Genomic DNA, 15,609 nt, shown 5'->3' with positions numbered 1-15,609 from the left:
TCTGAGCCAAAATCCCCCAGAGGGACATGGTTAGAGCTATAGTCAGTCACGGCTCCACAGAAACAGTTAACTGTATTCTCTAGTCATGCTGAGGTCTCAGACAGCACAGCAGACAGAGAATAATAACAGATTCTTCTTTCTGTTCTTCCTTCACCTCCTATTTTGTTCTGAAGTTTCTTGGGGGTGGGGAAGCATTTTCTTTAGTAGCCGCTGGGTAGTAATTGGGCATCGGAATAAAACATGTCCTAAAGAAGCTCCTGCATTTCAATATATCATTCTTTTTCAGCGTTTGATCTGCTATTACTGCAAAACAATAATAAAAGACACCATTTTAGGGGTTTCGGGGACAGCAGGACTTGCAGACACTGTGTGAAGCGTTGCTGGGCCTACCAGGGACTGGCCTATTAAAATTTAGAACCTCTCATTTCCCAACAGCAGGAAAGCCAATCAGACTGACTCTGAGGCCAGAACATCCCCTGATAAAATAAAAGCCTGCATGGGAAGGGCAGCTTCATAGACAAGCTCACACGGGCATACTCGTTAGCATGAACATGCTATTATCAGGGCTCTTGCCTACCTTTGGTAAATCATTTGTGGTTTCCCCTCTCCTTATATTTCTTGATAATTAAGAGTGAATGCTCTTGTAATTAACCTTACTCTTACTTCCTGTCAGTAATCTTCTAGCAGGCTAAGCCCTCACAAAGGCTGTTTGCTCATTCACACCTTTCCTCTGACCTGAGAAAATCTAATTAATGCCGCTGAGTAAGAGGAAGCCTGGCTGAACCAGTTTGGGGACGGCTCATGCTTCAGATAGCGATGAACGGCTTTATGAAAATCCCCTACGGACTCTTTTGTTTTTAATCAAAACTGTATTTTCACAAATGAATTAGATTTTTTAATAAATATCAAAATGCCACTAACATGCATTTTCTAGCCCCTTCCTAAGTCAACTTACTATTGGTCCATATGAAGGATTTTGTTATAACGTTTACCTGTGCAACACTTTATTACTTTATTAAGGAATGCAGGCTAATTAAAGAGATCTGTCCATCACCTACAGTGGGAATTAGTAAACCTGATGCCCATTGAAAAGAAGAGGGGTTGGCCATTTTCCCCTCAGCAATATGAAAACCTGTCCGTTGATTTTCACGTTTTAATCTGCAGACGCCTAACACTAGCTCATGCCAACCTTGGGGGTCATGATGACATAAGTTTCACTTCTTTTGCTAATGGCTCTTGCAGTCTACATACATTTGTGGCAAGCTACGCATGTTTCGCTGTGACTTACTGCAGAAATTTTCATCTAAAGCCCTTCATTTGTAAAATGCATAACTACTTCTCTTTGAGCAGTGGAAAAAGCAAAAAATGCAAATGATACAAGCACTATAATATTATCATGTTATTTTTCCGTTGTCAGGCAGGTTTATGGGGCGGGGCTTGGCTGTCATCACATCCAGCAGGGGAGGAGTGGTTGGGCTACCTAAGTGTGCATGATGGTTTGACCAACCATCTTGGGACAGCCAAAGAGCCATGCGCACTTTTCATGTTCTTTACTGTATTGTACAGCCTGGGTGGAGAACATGCACAGGCTCCCACTCACTGTCTGAGCTCCGAACCAAGGCGCTCAGACCAATCACAACGCTGCTGTCATGGTAAAAGCAGTGCCTTGATTGGCTTACGGGAGCCTGTGTGTGTTTTCTGCTGTAAGAAGGAACAGTAACTTTTAAATGTATTTTTCTATCTCTCCCTCCCCTGCAACACCCGCACTACTCTGTGGCAGCCGCAACTGTTCTCATCTCCGAATATTCCATTAGTCTTTATTTTTGCTTTCCTTCTCTTACTCTTTTAGCCTTCCATTTCTCACTTCCTCTCCCTTGTCCTGGCTCAAAGTCAAAGGATTATTAAGAAGTCCAGGTCCCCAAAAACAGGCTCCTCTACCTGCAACATCCGGCACAAACTGGGCCCTGAATGTCAACACAGAAAGCTGTGGTGCTATGAAAAGATCCGTACTCAGTCTTACAGCACTACAATATCCCTTCCAGCAAGATGTTGTCTTCTACTACATCAAAGTGACTTGCGAAACCACAAGCGCTTCAGGTATATCTACACCCTCTTTCACCACTCAGCTTCTGAAGAGCTTTGATGCATCCTAAGGTTGAGAATAAGAGATACACAAGAAACAACGCACTTCCATAATATCCTCTTCCCCCTTCCCTGCCTCTCTCTACCTCTCTGCCTCCCATCCATTTCTTCCTTAGCTGGAATGTAGCACAAGTGCTATATAAACATGACGAGAAATAATCTAGAATTGACCAATGTTCGTAGACATATGTGCACTCTACTGCACATCTTGAGACCTAGTTTCGATCTCATATAGTTTTTAACTCAGTAAAGATCAGCAATCCCTTACGTATATAGGGGCAGATTTTCAAACCCTTGCGCCACTTTTACGTCACTTTTAACATGGGAAAAGTGACGCAAAGTGGTGCAAGGGGCTTGTAAATCTACCCCATAGTTTTTACTCTTGACGCACACCACTGTATTGAACTCATAATTGTTTTCACGTAAATGGAGTATGATTTTTTCAGCACTTTTCAGTCTGAAAAGTGCAAATTTAATAATTCTGCTAATATCACAGCAGTTTCCTCTGCTCTTTTTGTTAGTGTATCATTTTCTCAGTTTTCCCAAATCACTCCTACAGATATAAATGCAATTATTAAAAATTCCACAACTTCATGCACTCCTCTTGACTGCTGCCAAATAAAATTGTCTAGAAATTCGTGCTATTTCCAGCAGTCATTATTTAGCTGAATACAGCTATCAGGGCTGGCTTGACGGTGGTGGTTGCACTGACCTGGAGTAGGGCACTGACCACGAAGGAGTGGGGGGGGCTGTGTTTAGCCAAAAGGCCCTGCTGCAAAGTTTCTTGTGCGTCCAGCTTTCAGGCAGCAATAAAAATGTCAAGATAACTCGTAATATTCCTCGTCTAGTGCCAGTTTTGACTCGCCTTAAAATAATGCAGTGTTAATATGCCTGCTGTGAAAAACAGATCTGTATTTTATGTGGATAGCTGAGTGGATTAGTAAAGCCAGCCTTAAAACAAATGATATGTACTTGAGCGAGGTGCTATGGTGAGATAAAGGGCACGTTTGCCGGGAGGTAGTGAAGGAATCTGAGGGGGAGATCATACGGGGGCAAAACAGATTGTCACGCAGGGCAACACCAGCACTAAAGTTGGCCTTCACTGCTATTAGTTTGTCTTTGTCGCTGTCTGTTCTGACCTGAAACGTACAGTAGTCACTTGTAATTGTTTACACAGACTTTACTAACATTAGGCAGTGCTCAGTTTGTAAAAGAATAAGTGCCAGGGCCTTAGAATCCGATGACTGGTAATACTGAATGCCAGCGTGCTGTGTGCCAAGGCAATGTAGCTTTGATTCTACCTCATTCCTCCTGAATCCACCAGTAGGCACTCCCTGCCTCTTTATCTCACACTTGCAGGTTCAAGCTTTCTTCCCTTGTCATGTTTTATCCATCTTTCTCTTCCTCCTTCTTTCCTCTTGTGTGTTTTTCCCTCACTTGCTCTTGGTCAAAGACTGATGAGCAAAAATATGTGTCGTTCCCCAAACATTAGTGCCGTTGGGCCACACCTGCAAGCACCAGATCATACTAAGCCATGCCTTTAGGTCTTATTCAAACCTGCCATACTTGTTCAAGCTTATAGAACAATCTCTGAGGGTCCATTTTATATCAGCGATCGTTCGATCGGGATGAGCATCAAGCAGGCTTTAATGCTATTAACAGCACTGAGTCTGTTACAAGAGTGTTTATGGGCTACTTTGGATGAGTTTTCCAGTGTCTGAGGTCTAATTTTATTAGATCTTTCTGCTGCTTTCAACATCGTCACTGATACCATATTGCGACAGATGGAGTGCAACGGTGCTGTTTCTTTTGTAGGGGTGCATTATACTCATGGATAGTTTGCATCCACACATGTATTCATTTGTCATCGTAACATTTGGTTATTAAATTGTATTAAACAATAACATGTGAATGTATAATGATAGTAACGTTCGTGCCATGCAAAGAAATAACATGCCATTTCTGTTCTGAATAGTGTAATCATTTGTAGTTGCCTGCATTTGCTCAACGAAGTTGCTCCTATGTGATGTAACACATTTGATTTAAACGTGCACCATATTAAATTTGCACATAGTTGTGACTAATTGTGCTTAACATGTAGGATTTCATAAGTTGCTTGCAATGAAAATTGCATTTGTTGTGCTTATGTAAAATGATAGGCCTAAATTAAATGTTCACTTATGTGTGTATTTGAAGGGCCTGTGTGTTTCACTCTAATGTTGGCTAAATTCTGAAATGTATTTTTCCTGGAAGCTCTCAGACAAGGAAGGGCTTGTTAATGAAATTCATGTGCATGTTGGATTTCTTCTGTTCTCATGTTTCTGTTGCAGGTGGAGAAAGTTGTCTTTGTTAGTTAAAATAACGCCTTTTGTTTTAGGAGTTAGACTCGGGGAGGAGATGATACTATGTTTAAGGAACGCTGATAATTCGGAGACGGTGTTCTTTCTCACTGAGGAAAGCCTGGGAATCAAGGTTATCGAGCCAGAAGCTGGAAGTCGACTCAAATGAAAAATCACCAATGAGAAGTGTCCATCGAAATGAGATGATATGTGGGCATGGTCTACGTTTTTGTGTTTTGTATTAGGGACAGGGCCCCAGGGTGGAGTCAGGAGAGGAGGTGAGATGATCGAAGGAGAGAGAAGGAGCATCTTAGAATGAGCTCCGTAGCTTTGGCTACTTGACCTATGCAATGTGAGTGTACTTCATAGGAAGTCATCACGAGCTGATACCTTTTCCTGATCTTGCCTGGGGAATGCTAAGTAGGGATAGTGGTAGTGTAGGGACAGAGTACTGCTTTGTATTCATTCACCACAGATGTAGTCTGATCTTGATGTGGGGACAATCATTGCCTGCATTCTGCTTCTGGAAATTGTTATTTTGTTTATGATTCATCGCAAACAATTAGCTCGTAGGTTTGGATTTGTATTAGTTCCCATGTACTTCTACAACCTCGTTATGAGGTGCTTGTACATCCAGTTGTTTTTGGCCTTGTAATAAACCCACTAACTTGGATTTCAGAGTCTGTGATGTTTCAAAGCCATGGTTCTTATAAATTGTAGTCTGGTTTAATGAGTATTTTTCCCCACTACACTTCTCAGCAGGTAACAAAGGTCCATCGGCCAGGAGTTCCACACTAAATTGGTAGGAAGGAACTCGGCCTTAGCATATCAGAGACTAGTAGACCATAGAGAAGGACTCTGATTTGGTCTTTAACTCTTTTGGGGTTTGGAAAAGACAAGCTATTAGATTTGGCACCTATATCTCTTGCTCTGTACTGTGAGGTGCTATCTTGTCATCCCTTTTGTTTTTTTGCAGAGTTTTATATAGCGCGAACTTGACCCGAATCCAATCAGGTATCAGAGCGCCTTACATAGCACCAGTTACGTTACATGAGGACACACATTCATTTTTTGTTAGGCACGGGGAGATTAAGTGATTTGCCCAGAATCACAAGATGTTCAGCGTCTTTACCAAGACTCGAACCCAGTACCCCAGGTCCGAGGTTGAGCTCCCTAGCCGTTAGGCCAACTCCTCTCCCCTTGCACCCTTCAATGACTCCTTGAATTCTATAAGATTTTGTTTATAGCTGTGCTGATTACTTGCAGATAGTCTTTAAATCAGTAACCTCCATGGCCTAAGGTAGATGGTATTTTGGAGTGCATCTCCTGGACATGGATAGATGGATATGCACCAATCACCTGAAACTAATCCCAGCAAAACAGGACTCATGGTGGTTAGTGCCTCCCTGCCCAGTTGACTGGATCTAGTGCCTGCCCATCTCCACCTCTCAAAGTCAAAATATAGGGCTCATGAGAATCATCATCTATCCTTGTAGATCAGATTTCTGGAGTAGTGAGCAAAGGTTTGATGTTTGATTATGTACCTTTGCTGCTTCCTGTCTTAGACTACATTACATACAGGGCATACCAAACTCTCAAGCTGATTACAATCACATGAAATGCCTTGTGAAGAAAAATGGGTTGGGTGAAGGCCTCAATGATCAGATGCCACTCATTCCTGTGACAGTTGTAGATTCCCTCAAGGAGGAGTATAGGGAAAATCAATGATGAGACAGTGAGTTTGACAATAAAGTAGATCTCCTGGTAACTTATTCGTTATGGCTCTTTTAGAACACTAACTCACCAGTGCCTCAGGGCACCACATTACGAGTGGCTAAAATACCATAGTCTGCTCAATTAAACAGCAAAGAAAGACTTCTCCAGAAAGAATCAAAGCTTGAAGTTTCCGAGTACAGCAGGGGCACTTGGGAAATATTCAGTGATTGTGATAGTTTATAGAAAAGCTGAGGACCACTAGGAAAAAAAGGAATGACAAACTAATTGCTGAATTTATAAAGGGAAATATTGGCTGACTTGTTTAATGGGGATCTGTTGGTTTTAAAAAAGAAGTGTAGGCACCTTGAGCGCCGTTGGCACAGAGTGTGTGATCCCGCATAGGGACTATGGGGATGCACAAAAGAGTTATCACTGTCACATCAAGAAAGCTCGTCATGACTTTAACACCAATAAAATTCAGTCAGCCCAATGCTCATCCCTCGAAATATTCACTGTTGTGAAGTCACTTTCATCACTGTATCAAGTGATAGCTTCAATTGCGCCTTCTGAATAAGCTGCAATGTCCTGGCACTCTTATTCATGGAAAAGGTGGCCAATTTATATGACTCTTTTCCTGAAAGAGTTAGAGATACCCCATGCATGAGTTTTTGTTTCGACTGCCCAGGAGATAGTTCTAAGCTCTTAAATTTCAGACTGATTGAGCCTGAGGAGCTGGCCTTGCAATGCTTCAGTAGAGTCAGGCTTGCGGCTGGACCCAGCTTCCCCGTCCACTTTGGAAAGAGGGGTGCAGGTGGTTCATCCAGTATTAGGCAAACTGCTTAATGGTTCCATGTCCTCCTGCCAGGTACCTGGGCGATGGAAGCATGCTGCGGCGGTCCCACTTAAAAGCAAAAAACTCTGTTGGATTCCACTAAGCCAGAAAACTACAGTCCAGTTTTGTTGCTGCCATTATTTTCCAAGATCACGGACACGTTTGTTAATAAGCAGCTTTCGAGCTTTATGGAGAGTTACAAACTATTCCAAAGGACGCAATCTTGCTTTTGCCCCACCTACAGTGCTGAGCCAATCTTGTTACTTGTGACATAGTCAATCCACCAGATTTTGGACACAGGCAATTCTGCTGTACTGTTATTATTGGATCTCGGTGAGGTTTTCAACACTGTGCCCCACAACATCCTGATTGAGAGACTCTGAAACTTTGGAGTGGGCCATTAAGCCCTGAGCTGCGTCGCCTCATTTTCGCAGGGTTGTACTTTTCAGGTATCACAAAAACCATCCCAGTCAAAAGTGCTCACATTGAAGCAAGGAGTGCCGCAGGGCTCGTCCTTGAGTCCAACATTCTACATCCGACTGCTTGCAGACGTCATTGAAAGCTATGGGTTTTCTATCATCTCATATGAGGATGACATGCAGCTTATCATCATGTTGTCACGGAACTCTTCCCACATGGCTTTGTCTTTGTGCCTCTGCCTTTCAGAGGTTGCCCAGTGGATGGACTGGGACTGTCTTAAGCTCAATACTAAAAAGACTGAGAGTCTAACCTTGGGTAATCACTCATACTTCTGGTCCACTTCATGGTAGCCCAAAGAGTTGAGTCCACTACCTGATCTAAAACCCAAAGTTTGAGAACCTGGGTATTTAGTTTGATGGGAAACTGTCTTTTGACAGCCAAATAAATACAGTGGTAGGAAAATGCTTTAGACTGCTCAAGATGTTGAGGAAATGTTTGTGCCTTCTGCCAGAGCCAGCAAAAAAACAGTAGTTCAGGCTCTGATTATATCAATGCTCAATTACTTCACTGTGTTGTATCTTGGAGTCATACAGGGCTGGATCAAGAGACTCTAAAGAGCCCAGAATGCTGCTGCACTTCTCTTACCAAACCTACAAAAGCATGCATCGATGGGGGATACACTCAAGAAGCTGCACTGGCTTCCGGTGAGGCAGAGGTCTTCATTTAAAGCCTTATGTTATTGTCACAAAATGTTTGCTCACAAAGGACCACAGTACCTTTAATCTAAGGTTAGACCCTATGTACTAGCGAGAAACATGAAACCGGCAGAGGGGATGTTGGTGTCTGTTCCTAAAGTAAAAGAGTACACACACAGGTGGAAGTTCTTTTAGCTACTTGGTCCGAAGTTGTGGAATGCTTTGCCACTGGCAGTTGCAAGGTTCAATCGGAGTGCTCCTGCAAGACCAACCTTAAAACTTGGTCCTTCAGTGTGAATTTGGGGGAGTTTAATTGGTGCAGTTAGGTCTACAGATACCCGTACCTAGTGCTCAGACACCTCATTTGCTATGCGTTTCTGAAAATACATTATTATCATTATTAAATCAACAGTACACTGTGGGGCATATTCTCAAGGAGCTATCGCCGAGTTATTGGCACTTTATCGCAGCCAAACTGGCGATATATTTATCGCCCCATTCACAAGCTGGTGCAAACAGCCTATATCACCAGTTTTCCGGCAATAGCATCCTCAAAAAACTTCGCCACAGATGACCCCGGCAACTATCGCTAATGAGATGCAGAGATGGCGTTTCCAAGCAAAAAGCCCCGACAACTCCACTCCACAACATTCTCAACGACCAGCCACATCGGCGTTAAGATCAGAAAACAGGCGTTAGCAGCAGGAAACTAACACCTGCTCTGACCTGGTGCAAAGTCGGACAACAACCGGCAGCAGCCAAGGGAGCACAGCCCATAGACATACATTAAGAACAACAGATGCCCGACCCAATAGGGCAACAACAACCACTGCCACCAGCCCCCCGGACTCTGCCACCTCCCTCCCTTTGGACAAAGAGAATGCACATCAACACCACAAAACCATGAACCAAACAAATCCCCTGAAGTCGCACAATCACAACCCCTAACATACAGGTGCAACCAGGAAAATGGAAATCATACATCCAAATCATATAATCCAAATAAAAACTTTATTGCAAATCAAGCAAAAAACAACAGTCTTGTAGAGGCACGGCAGATCTTCTCTGGGCATTCTGTAAGTCACAGCCTGCAAGACAGAAATAAAGATAAGGTGTGTCATGCGCGGATGTATGATGGTACAACGCGTACCATCACAACGCGGTATGTTACATCGCGGTTTTGACAACGCAAGTCATTACATCGACTTGCGTTGGAGGGCGCTGGATTTAGGAATAGTGTGAATTACTATTCCAACTCCAGTCTACGTACAGTAGGGAAGGTGTTGGAATAGTAATTCACACTATTCCTTAGTCTAGGGCGCCCTCCAGTGCAAGTCGGTGTAACGACTTTCGTTGTAAAAACCACGATGTAACCATACCGCGTTGTAATGGTTGCGTGGTAAAGGATGTTTCCCGTCATGCGCCCATCAAAATACAGAGAGAGCGAAAGAGAGAGAGAGAGGGGGGAGAGGGAGAGAGAGAGAGATAGAGGGAGAGGGAAAGAGAGGGAGAATGAGAGAGAAAGAGAGAGAGAGAGGGAGAGAGAATGAGAGATAGAGGGAGAGGGAAAGAGAGGGAGAGAGAGAGAGAGAGAAAGAGAGATAGAGGGAGAGAGAAAGAGAGGGAGAGAAAGAGAGGGAGAGAGAGTTCTGACACTGCAGACCCCGGCCTCACTGCTCACCTGCAGCCATCGGTGTGTCTCCAACCACATGCCAGAGTCCATACAGTAGCACACGCCATCCGTGCCTGCTGCCCCTGCGCACACAGGCTGCTGCACCACAGCCCCTCCTGCCGCCCAGCGTGGATTGCCCGCCCCTGCGCAACCAGGCCTCCCTGCTCACCTTCCACCACCAGCGTGTCTCCAAGAGGGCCCACCACGTGCTGCTGGGAGCCCCAAGCACAGGGCTCACGACCATGGCACCCTCCACATCATGCAGCCCCGCACCGCGGGCCACCAGGTCACACAGTTGATTCTGGGTCTTGATTTCGCTATGGCAGAGAACATATCAGTGCACCCGGCCTCATCGCAGTCTGCACACCCGCTCAGCATTAGAGGTGCCACTAACTCTGTGAACTGGGAGGCGACGCCACGTGGCGGTAAGCGCGCACTGCCCGCTGGCACAGGCCTACACTGCGGTCCAGCAGGGCTCACACCAATGCCACCATTCCGGACCGCTTGGATGGTGCGTCATCGCAGGCTGGACACCCGCTCAGCACTTACGGTGCCCCTACCTCAGTGCGTCCCGTGTCAGTGTGCCTGTGCCTGCCGCAGTGTATCCGGTGCCACCAAGTCTGTGCACTGCAAGCCATGGACCCTTTATGATTGAGTCCCATGGTGCGAACACCCTCATGTCATCCCCGGCACTGTACAATGTGCAGTGGCATGGCCCTAGGCCCTCAGGCAGAAAGGATACCCACACGGAGAAACACAGTGACAGAGTGGAAATGGCGTCCAGCACATGCACCAGGCCCTTTTTATTGGCAGGGTCACATGTCCTGTGATGCCGGTGCTGAATGGGTGTGGTGTAGGTGTGAACCAGCTGTGAGGGAGTGGATGTGGCTTGATGACAACTAGACTTGTGAGCAGCAGATCCCTACAGGGAAGACCTGGTACATGTAGCATTGTCGTCCCCCCTGTGAGCGTAAGCGGAGTGGGCTGGTCTGGCGCATGCCAGTCCAGCATAAGTGTGTGAACAATGACCCCGGGGCTCTGGGCGTGCTTCCATTCTGGGCTGGATAGGGAAGTGACTAATGCGTGTGTCTCCGCTCTAGTGTTGGCGCCTCCCAGAACGCAATCTGCAATGTGTCACCCTGTCCCACAACATGAGCAACATGGACATAAGGGGGAATTCTTGACCCTACATCCATTCATACCTCTACACTTGCAAGATCATACACATGACACATTGGTGTGACAATGAATGTTTAATACACATTCAATGGAGTGTCGTAGCTGGAGCAGTACAGGGCCAAGCAAACCCCACACCACATTGACAGCCCATGGAGGGCCAGCCAGAGTCCTTCAGGGAATGACAAGTACATAAGAAGAGGAGGAATCCAGTCCGCAGTCTGATAGCTGTGTCATTAGTGACCAAACAGGATATGGCAGTCCATGTTGAGGTCTAAGTTGAGTGTCGCAGAGTGCATCGGGGGACAGTGGAAGGTGATGATGCAGAGGGCAGAACCATGCAGAAACAGGCCATATGGCGGAGATGGATTCTACCGCTTCCTTCTGACCACGAGGGCAGATTCATCCGCATCTTCGTCCTCTGCTGTTTCAGGTACCTCACATGTGGGTGGTGGTGTTCTGTCTCCAGCACTGTGTGGCACTGACACATCAGGGGATGGAGTGTCATCAGCAGCATGCATCAGCGCCAGGCCTTGTGGCAGCAATGCCATGAGAAGGATCTTTATGGCATTGAGGGACCCAGCTACCTCTCGCTCGTGTGCAGCCGTGGCAGCCGCTCTTTCCGCCCGCGTCTGCTCCATGTTCTCCATGAGCCTCCACATGAGTCCCAACTCCCGGGCGAGCTCGCTTGAGCCACTCTGACCAGACAGTCGTTCTTGTCGCAGAGAAAGGACTCTGGTGATGTCAGCCATGGTTCGTTGGAGGGCATGGAGTGGACTGTCGGTTATGGACTGTGAGTGGTCCCTGATGGGACATGCGGTTGAACCCCACCTGCACCTGTTCAGCCAGCTTCTCCTGGCACCCCAACACACGGCGTTGGAAGGCCATGTGTTCATCGTAGGCATCTTGGGAGGCAGCCGTGGTGGTGGGTGCTGCCTGCTGTGTGTTTTGTGCAGGGGGTGGGTTCTCCTCGTAGCAGCTGGGCTGCCCTGCTCCTGGAAGTGGGCTGCGGAGGCTGTCCACAAGCTGTTGGAAGGCGTCGGAGTCAAAGGTGTCGTGGTCCTCTTCGTCATCAGAGAAGAGAGGTTGGGCCTGCTCTGCAGGAGGTGGTGAATTTCCCTCTGCAATGTGATGGGGAGATGCAGTTTAACATTGTGTTCACATGTATGTTGTCGCTCTGTACATGTTTACATTCTGACTGCATGACAGTGTACATTGTGACTGTTTGTGGGGAGCTGCCTATATGGTTGCGTACAGTGGACATTCCGACAACATCACGGATGTGTGTTTGTACTTGTACAATGTCAACTCACATTTCCCTGCTATGCCACATGTGATTGGCCAGTGTCTGCACATAAGCGACACTAGTTGTGTCCTCTGTTCTGTGGTGGACGTGTTGCGGATTGTGCCACATCGTTGTCGATGTTGATGTGCTCTACAGGTGATGTGTGTGTGCCGCATTTTGGGGGAGTCGCCCCTGCAGCTCTGATTTGGCTGCCCCTTATCCCTTACATGCGGTGTGCCTATGACTTCTGTGCTTATACAGTGCTGAGATGTTGCATACTTGGATGCATTGGCCTCTTGGTGGGAGTTGGGACTCTGGGGCATGGTTTGTCCGCAGCTGTGCTATGCTTACTTGTGCATGTGTTCCATTGTGCCCATCTCCCCCCGTCCCCCAGTCCCTGTTTGTTACTCACCCTGTTGCTGTTGTGTCCGGTCATGTTGAGCAGTGTCCGGTCCCCTGACTCCTGCTACAGTCTCCCCACTGATGACTGTGGACACCATTTCCTCTATCTCGTCCAGCTCCTCCTGTGGCGCTGGGCTCCCACCTCCCGTCTGCATTGCTGCCTTCCGGTTCTTTGCGAGTTTCTGCTTGGTCTTGCGCTTGACATCATTCCAGCGCGTCTCTTGACCTCTTCTATTGTCCTCTTCAGCACTCCGACTGCATTCACCTTGTCCACGATGGACTGCCATATTCCATTTTTAGTTGCCAGTGACACAGTGGAGGTGACGAACAGTAGTTGATGGTGTTCTATCACCTCCGTTATCAGGATCCTGTTTTCCTGCGGACTGAACCTTTTCTTCCTACTCTTCTTCTCCTTGCCCTTCCCTGACCCTGAGGTCCCAGGCTGGTCCTCCGGGGGGCTTGTGGGGTTGTGGTTGTCCTCTGCACTTGCTCTGGCTACCCCCATTGAGCTTTGCTGTTGTTTGGCTTTTGTATGTCTTTTTTCCCCCAACTTTTGTAGTGCATTTTCCCGTATGTCGCGTGGGGATTGCAGGCCTGCGGCTGGTTTTCGATGATTTCTGTATTGCGATTTGCGTCATCGCCGCTTTTTTTGCGTTGGTGTTTCCCAGTTTTGCGGCGTCGCATTGATTTTAACGCGTTCATTTGTCGCATTGTCATGGGTCTATTGCATGGTACCGCTGTGTTGTGAATACCACGTTAACACGGTGTTATTTTCCTGCGATAGAGTGCAATGTGAAGAGTTGCTTTAAGCTACTTTTGGGGTAGTTTTCACACGTTCTTGAGAATATCACACAGTACATCCTATATAGCAACCCAGTGTAGAGCTCTCCTGGTATAAACTTTACGACATGCTGTGAAATAGAACTTTTACCTCAATATGTTTGCATGAAAAAATATTCTCAGAGTAAAAGCAACAGTAGAAAACGTATTGACAATTTAGTTATATTTTATATATAACATGGCAGGCATATTGTCTACTTAGAGATTACTAACACAACATTGACCTCTATGTAGGAAGAAAACAGTATTAAGAGCTTACTTGTAATATTAGTGGATGGACTTGTCATGCTATTTCAGGCTGCAGTATAGTTTTCTAGGGGTTAAGAGCGTCCTCTATGTGTCCCACATGGCAGAAACAATTAAAGTATCAAAACATATCTATGTAGGTCGAGCCTACGAATAAAATAGGTCTATTTTAGTAGCATATTTTGAGTATCCCTGCATTATGTGCCTAAGCTTTGTATCAGTCTATAAGTGTGTAGTGTCAGAAGAAATGTACCCTGAGAATATACGTCCATAATAAATTCAAGAGCATAAGATGGTGCCAGGAGAGGTACTGTAGAAAATTGCCTGAAACAAGGCGGCAGTATTACACCTCAAATGTAATACCATGAGAAAATCACTCCGCAGACCTGCCAACTTGTGAAACTATTTCAGAGTATGGCGAGGAGTGTGGTCTAACAGTAGGCAGGTATTTGTGCAAAGCACTACATTAGGACCTTTAAAAACTCTTTGCCAACTCTAAAAATAAAAATAAATAAAACTAAATCTTCTGAGGCTGCCCCCAATGTCCTGGGGAGGTTTCATACTGCCAAAATGGACATCCCAAGAAGAAGCTGGAAATCTGCTGTCTGTGGATGTTTCCAGGTAATTGTGTGCAGACTGTGTGATATGGGTGTCTCAACACCTGACCTTGTGAAGGGAGCCAATATATGTGATACAGGGTTGCACTATACGAGTAGGATGGTCTGCCACTGCCCAACATCGGTAGGTAGAAAATGGGTTCCTTTAAAAGAGGAACTTCAATGCCTCACTGGGGAAGCTCACCAAGTGCTAACCAAGAAGAACACACAGTGGGAGATTTACAAAAAATTCACGCAGCGCAGCCCCTCGTGAGGCTGCGCTGCATTGCGCGACTGGAGGGAGCAGGAGAGCACCATATTTTCATAGATATGGCTCTCTCCTCCCCTTTCCCTTGCGCCGGCACTGATTACAGCTGCTGTGCGCCACCCACACACCTTAGCGCCATAGCGCTAGGGTGTGTGTGAGTCCAGCATAGGTTTTGAATAGCAAGTTTAGCGCTGGAAAGTACATTTGAAAAAAAAATATTTTGTGGGGGAAATTTTAGTAAATCTCCCCCACAGGCTTTGCACTAGGATAAAGGGAGAAGAGTTGATGTTAATGCATTTCTAGTGGCAGCCATCGGTAAACAAAATTGGTGAGGTGAATATTTAACCCACTGACAGGCACTGTTAAACAAGCATTTGCAATGCAATAGGTCTCGCATTTACAGGAGTTTGAGCTATTCGCATTGTAAATTACAATGGGGCATATGCATCAACATTAGCATTTGCGATTCCTTATTAGCGAAAAATAAGGAATCGCTAATAAGGAATAGCAAAAGGCTATGCATGTAGGAATCGCTATTCAAATAGCGATTCCTTAACATTCCTTATTACCGAATCGGTAATACCGAATCGGTAATAAGGAATACCTACCCATTCATTCCTATGGGCTTGGAGGCCCATAGGAATGAATGTAAAGCCATTCTGTATTAGCGATTCGGTATTACCGAATCGCTAATAGCTGGAGCACTTTCAAGGGTGCCAGGGTGTCAAAAGGACACCCTGTTGCACCCCTGAAAATGATATGTGCACATATGTTGCACACACACATGCTCTAAGGGCATGTGTGTGCGCAACATGACACTTTGAAAAATGCACAAAAGTGCATTTTTCAAAGTTTTTGCAAATTACCATGCAGTTCATCTTCATGGTAATTTGCTCCCCTTATTAGCGAAATCGCTAATTCTTTAACTTTGATGCATTGCATTTAAGGAATCTCACTTTGGGATTCCTTAAATGCAAGAG

This window comes from Triturus cristatus, chromosome 3_1, assembly GCF_964204655.1.
Source record: "Triturus cristatus chromosome 3_1, aTriCri1.1, whole genome shotgun sequence".
NCBI lineage: Eukaryota > Metazoa > Chordata > Amphibia > Caudata > Salamandridae > Triturus > Triturus cristatus.
Note: the sequence above shows the minus strand (reverse complement) of the source record.